Raw genomic sequence first — 16,179 nt, forward strand, 5'->3', positions numbered from 1 at the left:
AACTCTGCAGCCATTTGCTCTTTTAACCTCACTGCTTTTCTCTTCTCTAGTGTCTTTTAATCTGCCTGCCAGCCAACTTGCTCTGCTTTTAGCACAACACTTGAAACAGAAATGGCTCAGCTTTCCAGAAACAAAAAAAAACAAAACCAACCAAACAAACAAACAAACAAAAAAAAAAACAGATGTGAAACTTGCAAACAGCAGTTAATAAATGTCTGTATTACTGTAACCAATACTTAAGGCCAAACAGAACACATGTCAAGTGTGAGATGCAGTGTATTTGTGAAGCATTGTTCATAAAACCCAGTCGCTCTGAGCAGCTCCTCAAGAAGCAGGGCAGCTTCAGCTCTGCCCCTTGTGCCATCCACAGGACTGCTGGGTGCCTAGGGCTTTTCATTTTTCACTTTTTTCACTAGGGCTTTTCACTTTTCAAACAGCATACGTGGAGTATGGCTGGCTATGCCATGCCTTGTGACTCTGCACTGCTGAACTGCACTGGAGGTCACTGTGGCTGCCACTGAAGAAGGGGTTCCTCTGAGAATCATCTGTCATCCTTGGTGTCACTAGAGAATTAGGAAGATCAGCTCTGTCAAAGACCCCTCTGACATCCTGGAAACAGCTTCATGCACTCCATCAATTCCGCCAGAGGCTTGTGTCAAACAGAAATTCAAAGGCTGAGAGAACACACAGGTTTAAGAAGAAGCCGGAAGCTTTTCCACCAGCTAGCAGGGTCCACGCACTACATCACCTCCCTGGAAGCAAAAGGTAAAGAGATAAGCATGGGGCTTAATGAAGGTGCGTGCACACACACACACAGACACACATACAGACACTCATTCTTGTTTCAGTGTAAATAATACCCATTCATCACAGAAAAACTAATCCCATGCATGCAAAGACTGAACTGCTGCATTCTGCTTTGCAAAAGGAATACAGCTCTGAAAGAACAGGAGGCACCAGAGGCCCTTTTCTTCACCCTGCACCTCACCCATCAGGGCTAAGCAAAAAGGGTAGATAAGAGCCTGTGATTACAAATGCTTGCACCAGCACACTTGTTTTCCATTCTTTGGCCTCAAGAGGTACATTGCAGGCCTATTTGGTCCTGTACCAAAAGCAATGTTATAGTGGCCCTGATTGCTACTTGCCATAGTAAAGTTTTTACAGACAAACATAACCGTTACACCTGCACTATTACCAGCTTGCATCTGGCTTAGAAGTCAGGCCCAATCCTACCGCCACTGGAAACCTCAGAATTAATACTCTATTCTCTCCCTGTTTTTAATAATGCCCTCATCACTGTAAGTATCTCCTGCCTTCCAGAAGGAAGGCATATTAAATGATGAAACAAAGTCACCTCATTTTCATTCCAACAGGAAACTGATGCATGGAATTTTAATTATTGATTCATTGTTGCTTTGTTGGTTTTATTCTTTAAAATATATCGCTCTGTGCATGCCTGGTACTGAAAACAAGCTCTGCCTGCACAGGGCAGCTGCAGGATCACATGCTGTGGGAAACCTCTCGCATGGTGTTTGATGTACTGCACCGCAAATGTCTTGCTCCTGGTTTAGTACCTTTCTTTGCATTCACATCCATTGTTCTTTGTAGGTACTGTTGTGGTTTTTAGGAAATTAAGAACCAAATCAAAGACTGAAAACTATTAAAAAGAATTTAGAGCAGAAAATAATGTATCTTTTTTTAGAATATATGGCAATCTCAGAAAAGCAGCTCTAATCAAGAGGAGCTGAAGAAACAAAAGGGCTCATCTTGCAAAATGAGAGATCAGTGATGAGCTTCACACAATCATAGAATAGTTAGAGTTGGAAAGGACCTTAAGACCATCTAGTTGGAACCCCTCTGCCATGGGCAAGGGACACCTCACACTAAACCATGTTCAAGATCAGACATTGCAAAGACTTCAACCACAGTAGCACATACTCTAAATTTATGTGCCACAGTTTTCATACCCCCACTGCTGCAAAAAATAGTTAGTCCCTCAGGTAGTGACAGCTGGTGAATGCAGACTGAATTCAGTGTAGTCATACTGGTTTACACAAAACCCATAGCCTCATCCCTAGATTCATATGCTTGTACAAGCTGTAATTCTTCACACAAATCAATAGGTTGTACAGCTTATTTTCATTAGGATTAGTTTTCACTCAAGAGTTCACATAATCTAGTGTACATGTTACATTCCAAAGAATATGCACAGCTATGCAGACAACCTCTATTATTCCACTTGGTTTAAATATCATTTTTGAGGACTTAGCCATATATTTCCAAGATCCTGGAATGTCAAGCATAAGAAAAATGGAAAAAGTAATTTTATACCTACCAATAAAAATAAATAAATAACTTAAATAAATAAATGAGAAAGTGCTCGTAACACTCACCATAAGCAACGATTAATCTGATCTTTTAACCAGCCACCTCTGTCTCACTAAGACACAGGGAAAATACAGCAGTACCTGCCATAACCTAATGCCAGGATTTGGAAGCCCTCCTAGCAGTGGATGCAATCATCTATCTTGCCAAAAATGATCCAACTGGAAGCTCCCCTCGTTACAGCAGCACAGAGATCTGCAAGTAAATTAGTCGTCTCAGTGCTCCATATTGCTGCAGCTTGCCTGTTTCCAGCATCTAAGCTACCCAAGTGTGATGTGTTTATACTGCATGGAGTAACCTTGACCTCAGACATGCCCTCGCACAGTTTCTCTTTGACTTCAACTTTGTAGCAAGGGATAGTAGTTTATTGCTGCCTCACACTACCTTCTGTGGCCAGTAAGGAAAGGAGTCTTTCTCTTTACCCCAGTGTCCTCTCACATTTCCCACCCATCAGCTCTGGAGAAGAAAGGCACATGTTTGAATCAACCCCCCATTGCAACTGATTCCTACTGCACCTATGTGGTCCAAGGCATAATGTCATCCTTTAAAGGTTATGCCCATCCTGTTCATATCTTTAAGGAAAAAAAAAAAAATACAACCAAACACTTTCATGTTTTTCTCCTGAGAGGAAAAACGACCTTTCATTGCAGAAAAACATCCTAGCTGCACCATTAATGCTGAGGGGTCAAGTCCTCACTGCTTTGATTGAAAAGCTGTGTGAAGAGGCAGCCTCCTCTCACTGCTGTAAAACTGGATTGCTGCATTTTGTGCTGTTTACACTAGTTGTTGCTGTCAGTTACACTTAATGCAAATAGCACAGATGCCAGCTATTGTACATGGTAAGATTTCCTTTTATTTAATAGAAAGGCGCCTTTCTGCCCAAAAGCCATGACATTTAATGTGCCACATCAACGAATGATGGACATGGTCTGGTACCAAGGGTTCCAATATTACATGTGTACCTATAGCTCTAGTAGGCATGTATGTTAGAGAAAATCTTTTAACAACATATGATATGCCATCATTATTAAATTGCCTCATCACCTTGTTTGTGACACTCAATTTAACTGATATAGTTCATTATTACTCAAATTGCTCTGTGCAGAGATGCTCCTCCTATTGCAGATACAAAAGATAAGTGTTTGGCCAATTAAGCCATTCGAACAGATAAGTATCCTCAATCATCTTCATTCACATGCTTGCAGATCTTAATTTCTAAACTAAAACTCTGTCTATTTTGGGGGCGTGGGGGAATACTGTGTTTCTCTGTTTCTTGCCCTTTTGTGACAGAAAACACACACTTTGGAATAATGAATAAACCTTTTTATTGTGATCACTAGATGTAAAAAGATACCAATACTGTGTAGCTTTGGTTTAACGTACTAAACTTTTGAACATTACCAGGAGTACACAGACTGCTTTACAAACATTGATATCCAGGACATTAATGGAAGGTATCAATCATACAACCTATCTGTTTTTTGAAGACACGTATCTGGGTATCACAGATAATGCCTGAAGAAACCCAGGCACTTACGGGGTGTCTCAGAACTGTCATCTGCTTCCAGCTCAGTAAGAGTACAGGTGAGTACTGGTCTGTATAGAGTAACACAGACAGAACAACACCTGTAAGTTATATTTCATGTGCATTTTTACTAGTTGCTCTATATATACTCATGGCTCCAAACTTGCCAGCTTTATAACGCCTCTTTGTTCAATATTCCTTGGTCCTACTGGTAATCTACCAGCATTAGTAGATACTTTTCTCCCTAAAATACCAGAGTCCAGCATATTACTACTTCCACAAGCAGTCAGGGAACAGACTGTATGGTCTTTCATGCATTCACCAGGTTGTATTTGAAAGCCATTGTCCTCACAATGGAATAAGTCTGACTTCTCCATGTCTTAGTAAGCTCAAACGTGCCTGTTTTCAGCAAGACTTGCCCCCCGTGATTTCTGTCCCCAGCAATCTGCAGCAAAAAAGCACAGCCTTTGAAACCTCTGGGAAACCAAGGCACAAAGCCAATGCAAGATAAGGAATCAAACTTGCAGAGAAGTGTGGTGAGGAAAACAATTGGCACAAATAACTTTATGCTATTCAATGTTATTTACAGGATGTTTTTCAGTTAAAGATGGTCAAACAAACAGCTAAGCTGGCATTTGAAATGCGAGTGGTAACTCATGTTGCTCAGGTCTAGTATTCAGATTATAATTATAAGCAGGTCGTACTCAGTCTCCTATAGAGATATGGCCTTTCATGTCTTGTTTCCAAGGCAAGCAAAGTGTGAGTATATTTGCCTGCAACACTGAGCCAAGCCCTGCTGCCTTCCACCACCCAAACTCCGCAGCTCCCACTGCTACCTTACGTGCTCAAGAATGGATGCAGCTACGAATAGTTTAGTGACAGGTTATTGTCTGAAACTGATTTCAACAGAAAAATGCCTGGAAACATCCTCAGTGTACTCCAGCCTTGCATTTTCTTTGCCAGAAAGAGGCACCCCTCTGTGTCCTCCCAGAGGAGGAAGGCGAATCCAGGCTGCTCCTCCAGCCCTGCCATAAGGCCCCATCTTCTCAGAGGAAAATCTCACCTTTCCTTAACCCTGTCCCATGCACCATCATGCAGCAGACAGGCTAGAAGCCCCCTTAGGCAAGCCCCAGCCCATCACTGCTATTTAAGACCCAGCACCCCCACCTATCCTGGCTGCCTCCTTTCTTGAAAAATACATCACACTGCCTGACGTGTTCTCACATGCAGGCTGCTGATGGGTAGTTAACCTGGACAATTATCAAGCCAGAAATGCATCAAGTAGTCACCATGTGCGTTTGGAAATCTGTGACCAAAGACGGAAGAGGTGCGTGAACCACAGCAATAAATGGTTTGCCCAGCTCATTACCTGATCAGCTATGGTAAGAGAGGGTCCTTTGGTGCCCTGTTAACATTTTAATCAGTGCCACTAACATTCAGTCTCTTGTAGTGCATTGTTACAAATGTTGATTTATGCCTAGAAAGTAATAGCTTCATTTCTTACCTCATGGAGAAGCAGATGAGTGAAAGCTTACTTCTGCAGAACAGAGGAGATTATCGAAGGCTCAATGACTACTGGGTTTTGCATTTGCCATAACACATCCCATGACTCTGCTATGATGCTTTGGGAGAAAACAAGGACATTCAGATCCTAATACAAAGCAGAAAAAAACAGGTCTTGGAGAGGAGAGGGAGAAGGAAACAGTACTAAGCACACAGATCAGCCTTCTCTGCTCATTGCTACAGCACAGCTACCCAGTTCATCTCAAGCAAAAGGCATTTCAAAGGCAGGAAATCAAAAACAAAATTAATTCAGAGAAACCCTCGTGTGCAGCCTGCTCCCTACGATGCAGCATTCATATGACAGCAGCCTGTGGGGAGTGCAAAGAAAGCTGCAGATACAAACAGGCATTTCGGAGGGTCCCATCCTGTTCAAAAGGGGCCTTGGTAACTGCTGCTACTGCCAGCATAGCTGTTGGGGGGGTCAAATCCAGCTCTGATTTCTTCCCACACACAGAAACAGCAAGGGTTTTCATTCAGGAACAGGGGAGAAGAGAGCTTCTACTCATCCTATTGAGTGTCACACTAATGCAACAAGCAAATATTTGGGGGGTTGCTTTTGCAACTAGTCACTCATGCTTACCAGACAGAGAAAAAAATAATATGTGTATTTTAGGCAACCAGTGGCAAAAGCTTCATTGGGTTTTCTTCCAAGAAGGTGCCTGACGGTCCAAGCACTATTATAGCTGAACAATGTGTTTCCCAAAGCCTTAAATAAAAGAAAGGTCTCGCTGGAAATAGCACTGGGAACTCTCACTCTCCAAGCATGTATTGTCTGTAGCAGAATCCCAGTCCCTCACCAGCATTCTTGCCAAGAACAAGTAAGAACACCACATGTTCTTACTTTGAAACTAGCCACGCTCAGAATTTGGTGAAGGTGGAATACTACCTAGGAATGAGCCCCACAGCTCCTGCTCTTCCCACCAGGTCAGGCAGGGGTAGCTCACGCAGCACAAGCTCCTTTCCCATCAGGAGGTGAAGTGACAGTGTTTTAGCCAGAATTACTCAGCAATAAGACAAAACTTTTCCCTTACCTGCCAGAACTCATGCCTCCTAAAGAAAGAATAAATGAGGTGGGAAAAGGGGAAATGGCAGCTGTGATAGACAGTCCTATCTGTACCCAAGTACAAACCACACAGGAACATCTGGGGAAGAACTTTGCCTCACTTCAAGAAAAAAAGACAGCAGAAGACAGCAAATTCAGAAAAGGGAGAGCAATTTTAATAGCAGGCATCCGCACTGGCAACTAGTATCCCCACTGTGATAAAGGAGACAACCTTTCCCTGGGAAATTTAAAGTCCAGGCTGTAGACGTTTTCATCTGCCACTTTAAAAAAATACTTCTATACTGCATGTCAGTATTTTCTGCTCTGTCCCTGTCATGTACAATTGCAACACCAACGGAAAGAGCCCCTGCCTCTATATTGGATTAATACAAGTGACATTTCTCCTCAACTATTTTTATATAGCTACTGTCAGTCATATCAACTTTAAAATCTCATTTTAGTCAAGACAGCCCTGAAAATGCTACTGGACTTCCCTGGAAAGATTTGCAAGCATTTTTATTTATTCTTATTTCCATGATGATTTCATGATATTTATTTTTTTTTTTTTTACAGTTTCTCTTTTCTGCAATCTGGCTGGCAATCCCATAAAGCAAGCAGAGAGCAATGAAGTAAGCCCTAAAAGGTACAAAATGGGGAATAATATCTAAACATCTCAATTTAAGAATCACTTTTCCTCTAAACGTCCTTCAAGCTTTAGATTTACCTTCTGGAGAGCTTCATCTATATTTAGTTCACAGGGTCAGGAGACCTTTCTTTGCCAATTGCTAGATGGTCAACAGTTCAAAAGCTACTGACCAACTAGGAGAGCAGTAGCACAAAACTGTTTTAGGTCTCGTGACCCTGCCTTAGCCAAATGGATTGTTTTTGTGAAGCCCCAAGGATAATAAATTATATAGCCAAACAGACACATTAAAACACTGTGGCTGCAGAGAAGACCAGAAAGTGCTGTGGTGATGATAGGCCACGTTTTAACTCTATAACGAGCATAGGTCAAATAGTGGCTTTTAATTTACTTGGAATGCAGTTGTTTGCATGTTAAGACCTCAGCTCTGCCACCAGGCAAGGGAAGCTAAATACATGGCTCTGAAACCTCTCTACAGTTTAATCTTAGTGAACTCCCCTCACACCATTTATCTCCCTTACAATTAATTTTGGGACAATGTCAAGCAAATAAACGCACAAACAAAACCAAAGCAAGCTGTTCTGTGGCAATGCAAATCTCTTTCTGAGAGAAAGAAGAACAAAAAGGAAGAGCTATTAAGGTGTTAAAGTGATCCTCGTTTTTTAGTGAATTTGCCTATAAAGTGAAAAGAAGGGAAGAGGGAGAACCTGATAATAGAGTTCACAATGCAGAGTATCTTACATTGTAAACCCAAGACATGAGCACCGGTGCCCAAGCATTAGCTTGGATGTATTAGCTAGGACGCATTAGCTCTTCAGAACCAGGACAGTTTTCCCTTCCTCCAAGGTGGGTGAATGGGAAGGCAGCTGAGGAAAAGTTAACAGGGTGTAGTGGCTTAGCAGAGAGGGTATAGGATGTGGTGTGGTGGCCTCAGATGTCACTTTGCCAAAGAAATGCTGCAAAATGTAGTTTCCTAATCCTCACAGTAGCCTAATTAACTCTGGAGAGCTTTCCAGAAGAGACAGAAAAAGAAAAGGATAATGCTTTAATGACCCATTAACCCATTGATGTGTGGGTTTATATTTTAACAGAGCTTTAAGCATGCAGACTGCAGCAGAGAAGAAGCATTGCTATTGGCCCAGCCCAGCCTCTGCCAGAAGGGGTCAAGTTCATTTTTCAGACTTTGAAGCGGGCCCATTGAGAAGGTCTGAGACAGCATAAAAGAAGAAATAAGAAAGAAATTAAAAGAGAAGAAAACCCTTCAAGATTCTGTTAAGAAAAAGCTATGACCCTTTTGCTTTCTCTGAAGTTACAAAGCATCCCTTAATGTTCTTCAGTCCTGCCTTCCACTCAGCTCAGGGTGGCTGTACCTGTGTCACCACTGTAGTGGGACACACCACCTAAAGCAGGCCACTACACTTCAGTTTTTCAGTATTTCTTTCTGTGGACTGACAGCAGCTCCCTTCTATGAGCATAGGCCTATGGACCTTTTGAGTTTGCTGGCACAAATTCATTCTGCATCTATAATGCCAGGCAGCCGCAAGTGATCCTAAAATCCACTTAGTTCACACATACAAAAAAAAATGCGGATTATTAGCTTAAATATAGCTTTCCAGGTTAAGGCACATTAAATGCCAGGCTAAAGAGTTTTATATTGACAGTGACAGCAGGAGCTTAGTCCCTTGGGCTTGGTAGGAGTTTGGCAGCTCAAGACAGTCAGACAGATGTCTTCCCCTTCCCTGCCTTTAGTCATCCAAGATTGTTATTCCAGACAGCTGTCTATTTTACTGGTATGACAAGGCTTGCATAAGTCAAGCAGCTTAGATATGTACTTCATCCCCTTTCTCTAGGACCGGTTTTGTTCTAACACATACAAAGACAGTCTGTTTTGTCAAATCAGGGAAAAAAAATAAACCCTAGACATCAGGGAAAACACACACATGAATATCCTACAGAACCCATGCAGCTGAGAGCAAACACTACATCCCAAATTTGTCTTTTAGCTCAGTGAAATGACAACCAGGAACTCTGAAGCTCAAAGGCATATTTGAATTTCAGCTTCAATGTGTGGACTTACGTAAGGTCACTGAAGCAAGCAACTCAATAGAAAATGCGTCTCCTGCAGCTTTTCTGCATGCAGTTGACATGTCTTTTTGATAAGGTATGTTTTCATTATTATGAACGGCACCAGGACTATCTGATACTTGTATAGTAGCTGTAACACAGGTGATTTCAATGGAGACGGAGCATATAAGCCATGGCAATAGGTCCAGAGCTGCCTATTACTTTTATTGGCCCTACCCTCCCTGTGTAGACACAAGCAGCAATGAATCTGTCATCGTTATTTACTCATCCCCCTCACCCAGATACCTCAACACCTCATAATATTTAATGCACCTGCCCTCCACACTCTCTGAGGCTGTTTTGACGGGTTTATCCCAGAGGTGAGAACTCGAGGAAAGGGATGCACACAGGCATCTCTCTCTACCTCAAGTTCCCCGTTTGTAAGCTAGAGACAAAACTGCTTCAGAAACCTATAGCAGATAGGGAATTAAACCCACTTCCCAGCCTAGCACACCAGCAGGGGTGTCCCCTGGCTCCACATGCAAACCCATGGCAGGAGTGGCAGATTCTGCCCCAGCCTGTGGCCAGGCATGAACACCAAGCACCGAGCTCTGAGCATTTCTGCTGCTAGAAGGTAGGAGGGACTCAGGTTTTGCAGCACATTTCACCACAGATCCGTCCCGTGTGGTACTGTTATTAACTGTCAATTCCCTACAGCACACCTGATGCGATGTAAAGCGGATGGCTGCTGAAAGCAAGCTGACTTCACACAGCAAGTTGATGCAGTTTGTGTCCTTTATCACCTTCTTCTCTTGCTTCTTTGTCTTTTCAGTCAATCAGAATTCTTTAAAACTCCACATGAAAAGTAAACAACCAGCCCCAGCTCATTCCACCTCCTAACACACACTGTAAATAACATATTTCCAGTCATTCATATTCTGTGACTTGAACTTTATCCTGAAGGGGTTTATGTGAGTTAGCACTGGAAACATATCTCTAAGGCAGGCTGTGCTTAGTAGTTAATAGCTATGTGCAGCATACCTAGGCTGAGGAATCATTATACCCCCTGTGAGCAATTCAGTATGTATATATAATGATCTCATTACTGGCAGCTATTCCAATTTTATCTAGGCTTTAATATTTCTTGAAGCAAAAAAGCATACAAAGGGGGTTCAAAATCCAACTCAATCAAACTTCATATTGAAGGACAATTACTCAGCTGCAGGTCAGTATAAATAGAAAAAGGAAAAAGGATTATCCTCCACCTAGACTAAGCTGTTTTACCTTGTTTCACTGTCTCAGCCCGTACCTAGGATAGGCACGAGCTGCTTCCCAAATGTGGTATCTAAGTGATCCAGTGAAGTTTCCACCAGAGTTGTGCAAATGCAGCACTGATGCTTCAGAGGATGCTGTGCAAAGGTTTTTACTTCAGTTTCCATCCACATAGTTCTCATCTTCCTCCTCTTTTGCCTTCAGAGTTTCACCCTGCGTCCTTGTCTAGATAAACTTAAACTCTCCTTGTTGCCTCCAAGCCAGGCAACTGAGCTGAGCTGAGACAGGAGACATGCTGAAAACACTCAGAAAATGGAGAACATGTAATTCTCTCCTGTATAGAAATTTCCTTTTCTACACACCAAGATCCTGGTCCTTATTCTGCTCTTTGTTAAACCAATGGCATTATTCTGGATTTCCCTCAGATGCTTAGCTTATTTTTCCTTAAAAACACCTGATACTCCCAGAGGATCCCCCTGCAGTCAGCTTCATGAGGGTCTTCACATTTGCAATCTACCACCTTAGACATGTCTCTCACCAGAGGTTAATGTGTTATTTGCATGCTCTACATGAAATTCCCATATGGAAGCAGGCCCCTTTTTTTCCTCACATTATTATATTAGTCATAAGAACTGGCTGACTCCCTGCAACATTTGTCACTATTTGGTCTTCCTCTTGCTCTCCTTGGTTGCTCTGGAGCTTGTGATGAAGATTACAACCAGAGCACCTCCTGGTATAAAACAGATTCATTCTAGTGCCGCAAACCGTAATGAGAAGAAGGCAGGGAATTAATCCTGTCTTGTCATGACAATCTCGAGATTGGAATTGCAGTCTTCCTCAGACCCAGGCTCTTCAGCATCTATCATCCTCTCCCCAGCAACACCTATTGGGCAGCACAGAGAAAATGCTTGCACTGTGCTCCCAGCACACATGACAGTAAAAATAAAATATAACTGGCTGCTGGTTACAAATCCCAAAATATTATTCTCTTACCTAAAATATTAAGCAAAACCCATTTATTTTAAGAACTATCTCAGAACGAAAGGATGCCCCACTGACCAAAATTTGTTACTGTCCAATCCTGTTACATGAACTGTGACTTTAATTCACTAAGCCCCAGACATACACCCTTTTGCTGTAAGGAAAATCAGTAGATTTTCTTTCAAGTGGTTAATGACATATGTGAAGTGAGTTCACAAGAGTATATTTTTCCTTGTCTAGCAGGTTCTTGGCTTGCTTATCTGCTTGAGAGGAGCTTCAATCAAGAAATGGTACGAATCCCAAATAGATTTTAGTTTGCCTGATCTTCCGTTTCTAAGCTCTGCTGTGTCTTCAGCAACAGCTGTCTCCCATCTCCATAGCTGTACCCAAGGACAATGTGCAACTGTCTTAGCCATGGCAGAAAGGGCTCTGTCTTGTCTTCTCCCACACCCACTGCCAGAAAGTGGGTGTCTACCAGCGACTGCCCATCCTCATGGTTACTGGTTGGGACCAGCCCTTATGAAAAGATTCAATACACTTTGATTTTGCTCTCCCTTGAAGTCCTGGTAAGCCTCCCTGCCAGACTGAGTTGCAGTCTGAGCTGGGGGAGGAGGGCGGGGGGTGGGCAGGGGGGCACACTCACCACAGGTAAATAATGAAAATGTTCACAGCTTATTTATGTTTCTAAAAAAAAGAAAAGGAGGGGGAAAAAGTAGAGTAAATCAACTGGCCCTTATAAAAAAACTGATAAAAGTTAAGAAAGAAATGGTAAAATGGCAGCCAGGGAAAAACTACATGTAGAAAACATAACCTGGCAACTTCAGCAATTCTAAATACATTCTTGTGCCCTTAGCTTAGGCAAGCAGGCTCTCCTGTCACAGCCTCTCTGCTTACATTCAACTAACCAAGTAATCTCCCAAATTAAAAGCATCATTCCCATCTCTATCATCTCATTACTTCCATTAGGACAGCTGGATCTTTCAGGCAGAGTGGAAAATCCTACATATATTCAGCGAATCCCAGGGAAGATGATTACCAAATCCATTACCCCATTTTACCCAGATTTTGGAAAATATATGTTGCCTTTCTGAAGGGATGTGAGGAGCTGCTGTGACACGAGACTGCTCATGAGCCTCATACTGACAGGGAAAAATAGCACCAAAGAGTAGGTGCAGACCAAGGCTGTCGCAAAGGTATTCCTAACTCCTAAAGATAATCCCACATACATTCATCATCCTAGTGACTGATATTGTAGACTGGAACTAGACTGGAAGTGGTTAAAGTTTGTGTGCCAGTACTGAGCAGGCCAGGCTCGCATTTTCAGCTCCACTATACAGTTGCATCATTGTATTGCTTTGGCTGTTTGTGTTTTATTATTTGTTCCTGTAACAATGGCTCAGTTATTTCCTTGGGAAATAAGACTTGTCTGTCAGACCCTATGACCAGACTTCTGCTCATTTCCATGAGGTGCTTGTGCACTACAAAAACACAATAATCATAGCTTCCCCCTGATGACCGTTCTCCTGCATTACACAGAAGGCGGCTGGCTGACCACCTACAAATCTTACAAACTGCACTTACAGTAAGCTCACATTCTGTAACAAGTAGTCATAAATACTCCTATCAGAGTATTTATTGCAGCTGAAAAATCTTCTACACAAATTGGTAACAACTCAGCTGTCTGCTCTTGTATGCTGTTATCCATTAGTTTTCACTCCTAATGACTAAAGCCTTATATTGCATGTCAGATGATTGTGATACATCCTGCAATGCATCAGGCAAAATACTAAATGCAACTTTCTAGCACCACCAGTAACATAAAAGGCATCTAGTGTAATTTATTATAACAATCTGTCCTGTTCACTATAACCCACAATTAATTTTATTCACTTGTGCATTTTTGTCTATTAGACATAGATTTATTTTTAGCTAAGTTCAAAGGCTGGAAGAGGGAAATTAAGTGTTCTCGTCTTCCATTGGAGATACAGCAGTGCAGCCTGTATATTCCCATGCCTTGTATAGTTTACACCAGTGCAAAATATTGGTTTGATAGAAGCAAAGTGATTGCTACAGGTATTGGCCATCATTAGATAAGAATGCTAATGAAGATGCAGTGGCACCACCTAGCAACTGGAGCATGTGTACAAGGTTGCTGCAGGGCTTATCCTCCAGTTGCACACTGCATACTAAAACCTGCTCTGCACAATTTCATTAGAGAGGTTACGGCTGGAAGAATTAAATCTATGTTACACCTACCTGTACTGTAATCATACCTTTGCTTGCTGCATAAATATACCTTTCAAATGTGCCTATTTAAAGGCACATAAATATGATTTTTAAAGGCAATTAAGGTTTCTTCATTCCCATCCTTGCTCAACTTAAAGATATTGTGCAGCCCTTGCCTCCTTTTGAGACAATATTTGAAATGTCATCCACTTCTTGCTCTCAGAACAAGAAAGCATTGCTGAGGGCAAAGGCCTTTGCTTTACAGTGCACGAATTTATCTTTCTCTTATTTCCTAATCCTATTATCTATATCCGCTTTATCTGTTAAACCCAAACTCAGCTGTATCCTAGCTCCATTAAAACCATCCAGCAGTGTATCTTCAGCAATCAGAAGCTTACTTCCTAATGCTACTTTTTGGGTAATGCACTCTAAACTGCCTTTTATGTACTCTTTTCTTCAGATGCCTTTGCTACTGTTCAGGATCCCTTTATGATACAAGTACTCTTCTTTGAATCTGTCACCCAAAAGCACTTTCTGAGTGCCTGCATTCATTAACTGAGGGAAATAAGTTGTGCTTGCAACAGTGGAGCTTTCTTAAGTGAATCCTTATGCTTCTCTGAAAGAACAGACTTCTTAAAAAGGTAAGATCTGGTGCAGCAAATTATGCACTCCACTAACGATTTACTTAACATTAGTTAAGGCAGCAGCCTGGTGACCCTATTGAAAATGGGGTCACACTGTAAATAATACTCATAATAACACTACCCATTAAAGCTGCAATTCGATTTTCCTCTGAGTATCAAACACATGTATTATTAGTCTATGCAGCAGCTTCGACCAATAAGAAAAGCATGTGTCACATGGCAAAACTAGCTCTAAGGCATCCAGCTGCCTCCATCAACATTCAATTTTGCTGTATTCCAGGAGCATTGCTCACGCATTGATATTTGGACTCCTCAGCGTATGCATTCATGGGAGCAAAGCGCTGAACAAGACACTCTTCTTTTTCCCCTTTCTCACCCTTGTCTTTCCTACTTCAGTCACACGTTTACAGAAGGTTTTACCTTACAGTCCTACGATTTATATAGGCTCTTCTAGCACTACATTCATGCCAGTTTCTTTGGGGTTGCTGTTTGTTTTGGTTTTTTTTCCCCAGGAAATATGTGTCCAAGACCTGGGCAGCTTTAAGTGGAATATTTGAAAGCAACCTAAGTCAGTAGAAAACTTATGGTCCTTCTAACTTGACTATTCATTGTACCCACTACAACATCAATGTGACTTTATGGGGGTAGACAGTCAGTCTGTCTCAGGGTAGATTCTGTATCCTTAACTTAAGAGGAAAGCAGTCTTCTCATTATGTTTTCATAGCCCAAAGCCACAGGAAATAGAAAGCAGGCTGGGCATTTCTGTGCTTTGTTAAAGTGAAAGGACAATCAACATCAGGAACATTAGTGGTGGCAGAACACAAGATTGCTCAGCAGCGTATAAAAAGAAAAACTAGTCATCTGAATTGAATTTTCAGCTGGGGCCTAAGAGGCCAAATTTAATCAACCACCTAAAATTATCACACAAGTCAATATTCCCTACTTCCCTTTGCAAGAGAAAGAAACTGATTCTCTATTTTTCAGTCAAGCAGGTGGCCTTGAGGCAGCTAACCAGCTGGCTGATAGCTAAAAACCTCTGCCAAGACAAAAGCTAGTAGCATGATTGATTATCTTCCTTTTGTACTGGAATTGGACCCTCCTTGCTGGTCAGAGTACCAACCTCCTGCTCTGCTAGCACACAGCAAAACTCTTCTGAGAGCTGGTAGAGGTGGTCCCAAATGCCAGCCTGTGCCCCGCCTCTGCATTAGCTACCTCCTTGGTCAATTTACTGATGGGGCAGCAATAAAAATGCTTGAATTTTAAATTTCATATTAGAGGTGCCAAAGATATACTAAAGATATCAACAGGGCATTGCATCCCACACCTTACCTGTGGTGGGTATGCCACAGTGACGCTTGGGTCTGTAAGAGCATTGAGGGGACATACCTGTCTAGTTCTGAATAGCCTCCTGTCATATTGCAGCACCACCAAGCTTAGCGCAGATACAAAAAAACTCCCAACAAGCTAGATGAAGACTTCAGCCATGCAAGCTAAGCTCTACATTGCCATGGCCACATAGCTAGCAGCACCCAGGCTAGTATACAGACTGCCCAGAGTCTGTCTACACTACCTTGCAGTCATGCTTTTGATTATTTCATTCCCTGCAGTGCCTGCTAAGATCAATCACAGTTTTATGTGCTCCTGGGAGAAGTAAAATTCACAAGTCCCATCATACCTCCTTCTCCTCCTTAGCTCACACACTGACCTTCTTGCATAGAAAATAGCCTTCTGGCTAGTCTGCAGCCAGCCTGCCACCAACATGCATTCACCTGATGCAAGGTTTTGCTGGGTAGCACGTCTGTGATCACACACACACAAGGGAGCTATTCAGTGG

At 42.1% G+C, this 16,179-nt stretch overlaps 1 long non-coding RNA gene across 7 annotated transcripts in view; it reads right to left on the reverse strand.

Moving 5' to 3' along the window:
* Positions 1–200: 200 nt before the first annotated feature.
* The window catches only part of LOC136018271 (uncharacterized), a 49,936-nt gene continuing 33,957 nt past the window's right edge, over positions 201–16,179 (reverse strand). For all 7 annotated transcript variants that reach the window (XR_010614333.1, XR_010614332.1, XR_010614334.1 and 4 more), the window contains 2 exons: positions 5,415–5,532; positions 201–752 (listed from right to left, as the gene is read on the reverse strand). This is a non-coding gene — a long non-coding RNA (uncharacterized LOC136018271). The remainder of the gene's footprint in view (positions 753–5,414; positions 5,533–16,179) is intronic.

This window comes from Lathamus discolor, chromosome 1 (genome assembly GCF_037157495.1).
Source record: "Lathamus discolor isolate bLatDis1 chromosome 1, bLatDis1.hap1, whole genome shotgun sequence".
In the NCBI taxonomy this organism is placed as follows: Eukaryota; Metazoa; Chordata; class Aves; order Psittaciformes; family Psittacidae; genus Lathamus; species Lathamus discolor.